This window comes from Strigops habroptila, chromosome 1, assembly GCF_004027225.2.
Source record: "Strigops habroptila isolate Jane chromosome 1, bStrHab1.2.pri, whole genome shotgun sequence".
Lineage (NCBI taxonomy): Eukaryota > Metazoa > Chordata > Aves > Psittaciformes > Psittacidae > Strigops > Strigops habroptila.
In genome coordinates, this window is record NC_044277.2 from 58,462,324 (window position 1) to 58,474,613 (window position 12,290).

General features: G+C 37.2%; 1 long non-coding RNA gene across 1 annotated transcript; it reads left to right on the forward strand.

Moving 5' to 3' along the window:
• Positions 1-4,537: 4,537 nt before the first annotated feature.
• Positions 4,538-4,828, forward strand: LOC115610041. The gene is made up of 3 exons (XR_003992086.1): positions 4,538-4,618; positions 4,670-4,672; positions 4,806-4,828. It is a non-coding gene; the product is annotated as an uncharacterized LOC115610041 (long non-coding RNA).
• Positions 4,829-12,290: the final 7,462 nt, after the last annotated feature.

The window sequence follows — 12,290 nt, forward strand, 5'->3', positions numbered from 1 at the left end:
TTTTTTGTCCTGAAAAGCCTTTTACAGTAAAAGAAAAAAATATATGTAGTCAGGAATGAAATCAGAGATGGATTTCATTCCTCCATAAACTGACATTTTAACAGTTACTCAAATATTTAACATACAATTTGCTCTGATAACTATTCACCAGCCAAAGTTCACCAATGTGTTTCATTACATTCTAAAATGTTTCACAAGGGTAACTTAATCCTTTTCTCAATGTCAGCTATTGAATTCCACACCCTCGTATCGCTTAATGTTTTAATTAATTGATAGATTATTTAAATTGCAAATGACCTCCTTTTGCTCCAGGATCTCCCCTCTTGGCCCTGCTTAAGCTTCAATTCACATCTTAATAAAAAAGAGATTCCATCATTTGCCTACTTAATTTTAGCAACAGCATTTTCGTTTGATCTCTCTTTGATGCGGCACTTACTTAATGTTTCTACATTTCATATAAAACCATGCAACTGTTCATTTATGTATCTGTCCACCTTACACACTATTGTTTTTTCCTGTCCATCCTCCTTCTGTCCCTTTTTTTTTTTTTAATTTTGCAGGTTCCCATCTTACAGGCCTTAACATTAAGCAAGAATTTTTAATTTAAACAGGAATTGTTTGTTTCACTCACTATTAAACCTTTGCCAAATCAGAGCAAAATTTTAAAGATTGAAGCTTTACCTCTCCCTCTGAGAAAAAAAAAAAAGGTTAAAATTTAATTTTTTACTGTTTTTCTTCTCAGGTAGATCATAATTTTATTTAAAAATTGAAAAAAAAAAAAAGAAAAACCAACCCTACATTAAATTTCTAAATATTTTAGGGTTTTAATGAAAAATAAAATAAATGGAAATGTGTATACATAAACTCTATCTCCAGGACTGAATTTTGTTAATCCACAAATCACTGAAGCTCAGAAACACAGAATAACAAACTGATATTTATACTTTGGCACAGACACACCAGAAGGGTCAGGAATAAAACTCAAGTCATTCTGAGTTCATAATCTTTTCTTTCTTCCAGTCTACTTCTTTTATTCCCCTTTACATAGTTATTTTAGTATTTCTGGGGGTGCATCTGTTCATATATACAAACTCAAGTCTGGATTACCATTTTTGCATTTCACTCCTAACAGTACAACTGTAACAAAATCAGCAGCTAACATAAGAAATGCAAACACCGAGATCCTGTGTGGCCCCCAGAGCCATCCAGACAGTAGCATTCATACAATTAATGGCATATACACCAGTTCAAACAGAAAAGCCCGGGAGGAAGGGTAAAGTAGTCCTATCTCTTGCATGATGCCCTGCTTCTCTGAAAGCCTCAACGCAGGTAGATTTGGTAATTGTGGCCAGAAGCAAGCACGTTCACTAGATGAAATTTGTGTTAAATTTGTTCTTCTGTTCATGGAGTGAGGTGAGTAGCACTTGCCAAAGGATATGGCACACCAGGCACACCACAGAGGTAAATGCAAAGACTCACCGGAAGGTGGGAGATAACAGCCTGGAAAGGTTTTAAGGAAGGAACGTGCAGGGGGATGGGGACAGGAGAACGGGTTCCTGGTTGGGAAGTTTGCAGGCATATACTCAGGCACAAACTTAGGTGGCTGTGGCAGTTCTGTCACAGTCAGTGCCTTAACTGGCAGTGATGGTGAGGCTGCAGTGTTTGTGTTCTATGGAAGCCCCCATACGTATCCATCTTGATGTTAATATCTCAGCATAGTGTAGTTAAGTAACACCGTAATAAAAGTTACCACTAGAGGGCATTAAAAACACCATAAGTAACTTAGGGCTAATACTAAAAGTAGTGCTTGGAAAAACCCAGATGAGAAAAGCTGCAACGAATGACAAGAAGGATAGGCAGAGAACACATGGGCCCTGCACAGTATGTGTTCACAGAGATAGAACTGAATTGAAGGTGCTGAAGGTCTGGAGCTAACAATGCCAGACAGCTTCCACAGAGAAGAGTTAATACTAAATTTTATATCAGCACTCAGATAATTATCTAATTTACATATTTCAGCCTGTAGACCATCTACTTAATGACTAGTAAATGTGAAAAAAGTATGACAAAAATTACATTGCATACTGCACCTAGAGGTCAAATGGTGATCTTTAGCATCATTGAGGGCAATAGAAGTAGCAGTGGGTAACAAATGCTTTACTTTCACTAGTAGACGTAAGGAAATTTTTGAGAGGCCTGTTCAGGCTGTGCAGAGGGGCAAAACAAAGGGTGCCTGCAAGCATACAAAAAGCAGAGTTCTCATTTCTTTTGCAACAGACATTTTTGCTTCATACCAGCTCAGCTGTTCAGCAGAACGAAAGACAAAGAAGAGGCATCTTGTAGGTAACAAGGTCTGTTGAGTATTGACACTTAAAAAAACGTATGTTAAGTTTTCCTGCAGGCTTTCCCCAGCACTGGAGGATTTTCTTCACTGCGTTCTCCCATTTATCTTAGGAAAGAAATTCAAAAAGATGTGGGAAATGCTGCCAATGGTGAAGTCACAACATTTCTTTTTAAAGTCTCAATGTCCCAAAGAGTCACATAAACTAAACGTCCCTACCACAGTTTGCTCTGCCTAGAGGGATCATCTAAAAGATTTGTCAACTGTTTAGAAATATTCTTTAAGGGAGCAATCTTTCTCTAGATTTTTTTGTTGTTGTTCTGGTCTGAAAAAGTCTGCACATAAACACGTTACATAGGGTAAAGCCAAAGAGGGCTCACCCCTTCAGGCCAGTAGTTCAAACAGGACCACAAATACTTCACACAGGAGTTGGGAGATACAAGAAAATGGAAGACAACCACAGCTGAGACAAAACCACAGTATTTCTTATTTTGACATGCATGATACATCTCTCACTGTCACTAATGAAAGGAAAAAGGTGGAAAACTTCTTTCATGGAAAGAGGCACAAACCAGAGAGGAATCCTCAAGGAAGGTTTTTTCTTTTAAAAAAAGGTTTTTCTTGAAGATACTAAAGTACACTAGAAAATTAATATATCTGAAAACAATATGAAAAAGAGACACACTGATGAATGTAGTTTTATCATATCTCCTTTTCAGACAACAGTCCTATTTATCATTATTTTCATGAGCTAATTTTTGCAGAGAAGAGATTTAAAGCTGAGTGGAAATCTCTTATGAGATTTTATGATTTTGCTGCGTTCTTGTTGATAAATTACATCATCTACCACAAGCTATATTGTCACATGCACTTTTCTAACATTTCAGGCTACAGATACTCACAGGTTTAGTACTTCCTTCTGTAGACAGCACTGCTGATCTTACCTGTTCCTGCCATTTTAGAAGAATGCGGTTCAAATATAGCACCCAGCAGAGCACTGTGACAGCAGAGAGCTTTCAGCTGGTGAACAACCTGCCTGAGAGAGAGATGCAGATCACTTTCTTCACCTTATGTTACTCATATTTGTTGTTATAAGTTTCAACTCTGGCTTTTTGTTCAAAATTCAAAATGGTACAGGAGGTTAAAGTTTTTTCATCTGAAGTGTACGGTACTGGCAGAGAGACAACATGCCCTGTACCAAATGAAGTGACAATCACCTAAACAGTTTAATTTGTTAGGTTTCTTTAGGAAAAATACAAATTTCTGTAACGTACACCTAATTACATTATCCTAAGTTGCATTTGTAGCATCCATAAAATCACAGAATAGTTAGGGTTGGAAAGGACCTTAAGATCATCTAGTTCAAACCCCCCTGCCATGGGCAGGGACACCTCGCACTAAACCACGTTGCCCAAGGTTCTGTCCAACCTGGCCTTGAACACCACCAGGGATGGAGCATTCACAACTTCCTTGGGTAACCCATTCCAGTGCCTCATCACCCTCACAGTAAAGAACTTCTTCCTTACATCTAATCTAAACTTCCCCTGTTTAAGTTTGAACCTATTACCCCTTATCCTACCACTACAGTCCCTAACGAAGAATCCCTCCCCAGCATCCTTATAGGCCCCCTTCAGATACTGGCAGGCTGCTATGAGGTCTCCACACAGCCTTCTCTTCTCCAGGCTGAACAGCCCTAACTCTCTCAGCCTGTCTTCATACAGGAGGTGCTCCAGCCCTCTTATCATCCTCATGGCCCTCCTCTGGACTTGCTCTAACAGCTCCATGTCCGTTCTATGTTGAGGACACCAGAACTGCACACAATACTCCAAGTGAGGTCTCACAAGAGCAGAATAGAGGAGCAGGATCACCTCCTTCGACCTGCTGGTCATGCTTCTTTTGATGCAGCCCAGGATACGGTTGGCTTTCTGGGCTGCGAGCGTACACTGCCGGCTCGTGTTAAGCTTCTTGTTGACCAACACCCCCAAGTCCTTCTCCACAGGGCTGCTCTGAATCTCTTCTCTGCCCAACTTGAAGCAGTGCCTGGAATTGCCCTGACGCAGGTGTAGGATGTTGCACTTGGCGTGGTTGAACTTCATGAGGTTGGCATTGGCCCACCTCATGAGCGTGTCCAGATCCCTCTGGATGGCATCCCTTCCCTCCAGCGTATCAACCAAACCACATAGCTTAGCGTTGTCAGCAAACTTGCTGAGGGTGCACTCAATCCCACTGTCCATGTCACCAACAAAGATATTAAACAAGATAGGTCCCAACACCCGGGTGTAGGACTTGGTAGAACTTCATGAGGTTGGCATTGGCCCACCTCACAAGCATGTCCAGGTACCTCTGGATGGCATGCCTTCCCTCCAGCATATCAACCGAACCACACAGCTTGGTGTCATCAGCAAACTTGCTGAGGGCGCATTCAATCCCACTGTCCATGTCACTGACAAAGATGTTGAACAAGACAGGTCCCAACACCGATCCCTGAGGGACACCACCTGTTACTGGCCTCCAACTGGACATTGAGCCATTGACCACAACTCTGTGTGCAACCATGCAGCCAGTTCTTTATTCACTGAGTGGTCCATCTATCAAATTGATGTCTCTCCAATTTAAAGACAAGGATGTCGTGCAGGACAGTGGCGAACGCTTTGCACAAGTCCAGGTAGATGACGCCAACTCCTCTGCCCCTGTCCATCAGTTCGGTAGCCACATCATAGAAGGCCACCAAATTGGTCAGGCAGGATTTCCCCTTAGTGAAACCATGCTGGCTGTCACCAACCACCTCGTTGTTTTTCATGTGCGTTATCATGCTTTCCAGAAGAATCTGCTCCAAGATTTTGCCAGGCCCAGAGGTGAGACTGACTGGTCTGTATTTCCTTGGGTCTTCCATCTTCCCCCTCTTGAAAATGGGAGTTAGTTACATTTACCTTTATCCAGTTGTCAGGAACTTCACCTGACTGCCATGATTTTTCAAATATGATGGACAGTGTGTAAATGGTGCTTATTTTATAAATATTACAATAAAATATTTTTCATAACAATAACACATAGCATAATTAATATACTACATTACATCTAATATGGCCATTTATGAAGTCCCTTACAGTGAAATTATTTTTCAATTTAATAGTAACAATATATTTAAAGTTTCTGAAACTCCATTTACCTTAGGAAAAAATATTATTTTTCCTACTGCATTTAGATAATAATGAGTAGAAAGAATATTAAATGTTTTAAGAAATTTATAGAAGTATGACTTACAATGGACATTAGTTCACAATCTAATATGAAGCTATAAGACTTTTAGACTTTCTATTTTGAATCCGTTACTACAAAATCTCTTTCACACAGATGTTTCTTATCTAGCGTTTTATCAGATCTTCAAACCTCCAGCAATCCTCATGGTTTTCTATAAAGTAAATTTTTTTAAGAGTAAGAGGTCTAGTCCGGCATTATTAATTAGGTTTGTACAAATCAAAACAGGAAGTCGGATTTGGAAACCACTCTTTACCACTGAGTTGACAACTCTGCCCATTTTTGTCTGTCTGGGTGTGCTTTCAGGTGAGCTGTCATTTATGATCAACTAATGACATCCAGTCTTTGTTCTAATTTCTTTTACAACAAATGCATCATATCATAAAAGTCATCAAACACAAGACCATATAAATTTAATTTTCAACACAATAGTAAAAAAATACACATTTAGGACACTATGAAAAATGCAAATACTATTAATTCATTGAAATATTATTGACAATCAAAAATAAATCAACTTAACAAGCCCTAAAGAACTTAAGTAATAACACTTAACAATATAACACTGTCTTAATGTCCCCCCCCTAAAAAAAACAAAAACATAAAAAACCAACAAACAACAACAAGGAAAATATGTCAAGATCCTTCAAACTGTGTAATATGAAGACAATCATACTGTCATTATCCACAGTACTGCTGTACACATGCACAAAATAAAATAAATCCAGTAATGTAAAAATTCTTTTAGAGATGCGAAAAAACAGATTGTAATCTTTTGTTAAAAAACCTTCAAGATCAAGTGGCAATAACTCTGGGTTTTTGCTGTGGAGTTTTGTGTAATTTACAAGCTGAGAAATTGGCTAGAATCTGGAGCTTATTACTTTTTCTCCATTAGTTTCTAGATTCAGTGATGTTTCCCAGAAGTGAAGGTTTACATTATTAGGTACAAAGGGTTGATACATTGCCACAGTACAAAAGATGTCACCGTAGTATATTTTTAATATTGTGTATATGTATACCTATATAATCCAAATGCAGATTCATTCTTGTCTTAAAGGTAATCAAGCATTTAGTTGACTACTACAGTTGTGTAGCTTTTAACAACTATTAGAAATTTTGATATTCCCTTGAAGGCAGCAAACCACAGAAAAGAATATGCCATCTTAAATGAATCTTAAATTGTTTCCTCAAGAAAAACAAAAATATTTGGGATCATGTCAAAAGTTGTGGGGGTTTTCAACTGATTTAATGATTACTGAGTCTTAGAAATTAACACTGCCTTCCTCTAGCAGTCAGACTGTATCTTTGAAGTGCTATTGCTGACACTTGAAAGGCATTTGTTATTTCAGTGGTTCTTTCTTTGTCATTTTTGATATTTTCCCAGACATGAGCAACAACAACAGTTTCAAGAAGTTCTTCATGCTGAGAAGCTATAATGGAATTATTTCAAATAATACTCTTCCTATGCAGACCTAAAATTACAAATATTTTTTAAGAAATTAAAAGCTACTTCTGCATGTACAACAGTAAATTTGATTTCAATTAATGCTATCTTTACCATTCCAGCCAAAATTGTATTTCTATTCATGTTGTCAATTGTAGTCTTTTCTTCTAGTGCACTGCCTGCCTTCCTTGATGAAAAGTTTCCGTCACTGTCAGAGTCATGGTCCACTTTCCAGACATTTTTAACATTACATTACTATTAATAATTGGTGGATTTATCCTTAGATGGTGATCATTCTGCTTGTTCTGTGTTGGTTTTGTGTTAGACCAATAAAACTTCGATATTATGCCTCATACATCCAGTATATAACCTTTGAAAAACAGATGGAAGAGAATTCCTGTTAGAAAACAGAACAATGACTACATAGGATTATTTGACTTCATTTTTAGCTATTCTGGAAATATATTCAAAATGTATTAGTTTGCATTTCAGCAGTAGCTGGAACAGTTTGTACACTGGATTTGTAAAGAAATTTAAGATGTTTTTCTTTAAAATATTCTTTATTGTCACTGAGCAATTATCAGCAAAGGTAGCTCAAGATCCAACACTCAGAATCCTCTGGGTTGTGTCAGCCTGATCAGATTCTTGTCTTCAGGTAGAAGAAGGTAGTATCAGAGGGAACTGACACCTCAGGTTCAACTGAAGTGTTTTCCGTCACAGTTTTGCCCTATAATTCTCATTCACATTTTCTCCAATCTGTAAAGAAACTTTTTTACCTTTTCAGTGCTGCCACCAGAGTCTGAGACTTTGAAAACACACAGGTACCACATAAAAGTCTGTTAATGGTTGGACTTTTCCAAACATAAGTAACCAAGTCTTAAGAGAAATTTCCAGAGAAACTGGTAGGATCTGTGCCTTGTACCTGCTGTAGTACTAACTGCTCCCAAAGCCTTTATGTAACAAGCAGGTAGTTGTTTTTCAGATAGGAATTACCTGTCACATATGTTTTCTTCCCTAAGTGCCATTTTATAAAATTTACAAACATAAAAAGTGTATCTTGGATAATATCACTCAAAAGCTGGCACAAATCATATAGTATTGGTCAAAGTTATGTTTTTCTTTTTCAATGTCGAGGTTTATTTTAAAATGCTAATTTGTTTGCTGGATGAATTGCTTAGAAATAAAGGTGAGATTTCATCTGAAAGCTGAATTTGTTTCTTTTTTTCCTTGTTCATTATGCGGGAAAAGGATAAATAACAGTCGTAAAACAGGACATGAGCAGTCACCTTGAAATGGCTGATGGTAGTTAGCTGGAAGCCTCCAGTATAGTTCTGGATTTATACATAAAACACTGGAGTTTAGTAGGTTTTTTATTTTTAAAAATAAAGGGAGGAACACTGGACTTTATTATCCTCTTGCCAGCTTAAAAATTTAGTTGCCTGAAAATCAAGTTCTGAATTAGTCCAATAGTCTGATCTTGCAAATTGACTTTCCCCACTAAAGCCATCTGCTTTCCACAGGAGCGTGGGAGAAAGGTCATGGCGCAAATTCCCTGAATCACTCATCCTTTGTGCCCCAGTGCCAGTGCAATTATAGGGGTAACCTGCTTAGATGGAACAGTCTTTACACAAAGCTGTTTTTCCTAACCTTTTTACCTGAGGAATTATCCAATAGTAAGTACAATATGCCCAGAGGCCATAAGCAGGAATTCTGTCTGCTTTTCTGGAGAAAGGAGAGGTGCATAATCCTTTCTGTCATCTTCTGCCATTTTTTTCCTAAATCTAGAAAAAACAATTGCAGCAGAACATTCAAAATATAGGCACTTGTTATGCTTGAAAACTGCATGAAGATCAAATAAAATGCATGTCTGGAAACAAAGCTGGTACTGAAATTGCACTGAAGCCTCATCTTTTGTAAGCTTTCTTTAACAAATACTTCAGCTGTAGAAAGACAATAATTTTTCAAGATGTTTTTGTTTGGAAGCTTGTTCCTAAAAAAGTAAGGTTCTCCCAACAGAAGAAGGAAGGAAACAGCTAGAATGCTTTTGCCTTGTCTGCTTTGTAGTCAAAAAAAAAACCAAAATCAAACTTACGTTTCAGCCACAGACAATGCAAAAAAATAGACCGTTTACAGAATGGCATCTGAGCCAGAGATATTCTTTAGCTGTGAATTAGTAGATTTCATTGTTCCTAGCTTGGTAACTCCTACATAAAACAAACTTAACCTTGTTAAGTTTAGTATCATTTTACAATGGCAACATCCTAAACCCAAATTCAGATCAATTGCCTCCATATCATGAATGTTACTTGTGTACACTCAGACTCTTCCAAAAATGGTATGTAAAGGAAAAAAAGACAACTAATTGCCCCCAGTAAATTTGCCACCCATTTTTGTTATTGGAGATCTTTGAGTTCTTTTCTATAAATTCAACTTCAGAAATCTGCAGGGTGCAATAATTACACCAAGACATGAGAAAGTCCCATATTTCAGTCTAAAACCATACCTCCAGAATACTGATGAAGAGGAAAAATAAGAACAAGAAAACAAATATGCCAATATTACATACTGCTGCAGTCCCCTTGGTGGGCTATATGATACTACTTCATGAATAAAGATGAAGTAAACTACATTTGTAGCATAATAAGAAAAGGTAATTAGTGCCATCTATTCACCACAGTTAGAATTTGACTAGAAAAATTTGATTACTTTTATCACATTTTAAACTTTGAGTAAGATTTTCAGCTCTGTAATCCAGTTAGTGGCAAAGTGTAGAGAATATAAGTCAGCTTCCTGATATGATTGATGAGTATGTGCTGGGCAGGAAAGGAGCTGGAAAAAAATACAGAACTCATAATATAGACACTGTCTGCTTGCTTTAAAGCAAATCTATTCTAAATCAGTTTGAATCCTTCAGCATGACTAAAATATAAGCTTAGTATCTTCTCGGAACAAACAAGAAATGGAAAACTGTTCATAGGAAAGAGGAGCCTTTTTTTTGGTTTGAACTTAATACTATGATCTTTCCGATATGCATTAATTATTTATGTTTTGTTAACTCCCACATCCTGCTGAGAATTGGGCTCTATTCATACTGGGTGTTATATAAACACAGAGCTAATTACAATGATAGACTACTTCAAATTCAAATGTAAATTTATTGACAAAATGTGAAGTGATACGCCCTGAGACAATGACAAGCATAGGAATTTAAACACATAGTCTCAGATCTTCACTACCACTGATGTCAAAGAAGCCTTGGCAAAGTGAGGCACAGGGTTCGTATGAGGGGCATATCATACAGTCTGCACTAAACAAAACTCCCATTGTTACTCCTAGTCTAAGAGACTCTGTATAAGGCTAGAGGTTCTTCTCCTGAGAGCTAAAAGCCAACTCCATCCAGATCCACAACTTGATCACAAGTAGTAATGGCAAAACCAAGAAAGCAGACAAGCCCCTCAATCTCTTTGAAGGAGGGGTGCCATTTAACAACCTGTCTACACTTGTAATCAACAAAAGTACCAGGAAATTACTTATCCCCACTGGTTTATTATGATCCTGGCCCTGTCAAGAGTGCAAGTTTTGCAGAAAGAAGATTATATCATCCTGAGCTTTGCTTATCATGATTTCAAATTTCTCTTCTTTGTTTCCTGCAAAATTAAGGTTATTTAAGGACTTCATTGTTATGATGACAGTAATATGAGAGCTCTGTATTGTCTCATTCTGAGGAAGAAGATTTTTCTATTGATAAAAATGTGGAAGCTTATACTAGATGATCAGATAACTGGTTATATTACACCCTGTTATGAATAATCACACTGTTTTCTGATATGATTTTTTTTTATAAACATTCATGTGGAGTGTAGTTTTACTGCAATGATATAGTTTTATGTGCCAGAATACAAATTATATTTCTTTATAAAATATTTAAAATGCTGGGGGATTACTCTTTTTATATTTCATTTCCACCCACGGTGTTTTGCGGACTTCTTTATGACGAGATTTTTTTTCTTTTTTGTATATATTGTGGAATACAAAGGCTTACATTTTTCCTGTCATTTCGTCTGGTCTTCTGCAATTTTTCTTTCAAAAAGATAAACCTAGAAAAACATAGCTGTAAGGACAGGGAATTGTCTAGGGTTGCAATCTAGGAAGTGAAATAAGAGGATTTAAATCACATCCTAATTCGGATCAAAACATTGCCTTAATGATACTCCAAACCTGCAGTTTCAGGTTTATATGTCTACAGCTGCAGGGAACCTTACTTCCATGACAGGTGTTTTGATCCATCCTGTCATTTATAGACTGTGTGTTCAATGTACATTTGTCCAGTGGTTTGATTCCTTTGGAACACTCAGTGTATACATATCAACTTTGAAGAGATAGTTAATAAGTAGAAAGTAGATTTAGTCTAGATATTAGGAAGGAATTCTTCACTGTGAGGGTGGTGGGACACTGGCACAGGTTGCCCAGAGAAGCTGTGGTTGCCCCACCCCTGGAAGTGTTGAAGGCCAGGTTAGACAGGGCTTTGAGCAACCTGGTCTAGTAGAAGGTGTTCCTGCTCATGGGAGGGGGTTGGAACTAGGTGATCTTTAAGGTCCTTTCCATCCCAAACCATTCTATGGTTCTATGAAGTATTGTATTTATTAATGTTATTTTCCATTTAAGGATTTCAACGCGATTTTCAAAACATAAAAATAATTACTACTCCACTGAATGGATGAAAATTTTCTCCTTTTTTAAACAGAAATACTGAAGCCCTGAATAATTTAATCAACAGGCCTAAAATTCTAGAGGAAATATGAAATACTCCTAGTAATAACATGAAAACTCAAAACTCCAGCCTTTACCCTAAAAACCACAGATACATTTATGGTTTTTCATTACATTTGAGCATCTAATAATGCTTAATTATTGCATCACATAGTTCCTCTGCAAGGTTAGCAGTACTATTATCCCTGATTTACAGATTTAAAAATAATATATGTGATTTAGATGAAATATAGGCACCTGACCTAAAAATTAGATCTTCAAAACTATTGCAGTTCTGAGTCTCGTCTCTGTAGGCATCTGATGCATTCACTTTGGGCCTGATCTTGATTTCTTTCCTCTATTAAAAAATAGTTACTTTCAACAGAAGACAGTTACCTGATAGCACTTTATGGGGAGAGGAATAGAGTAGCAGGAAAGCTAGTCAGCAAAAAGAGGAATTCCCTCTTTCTGTCTTGAAATATATTTCACAATAGAAGA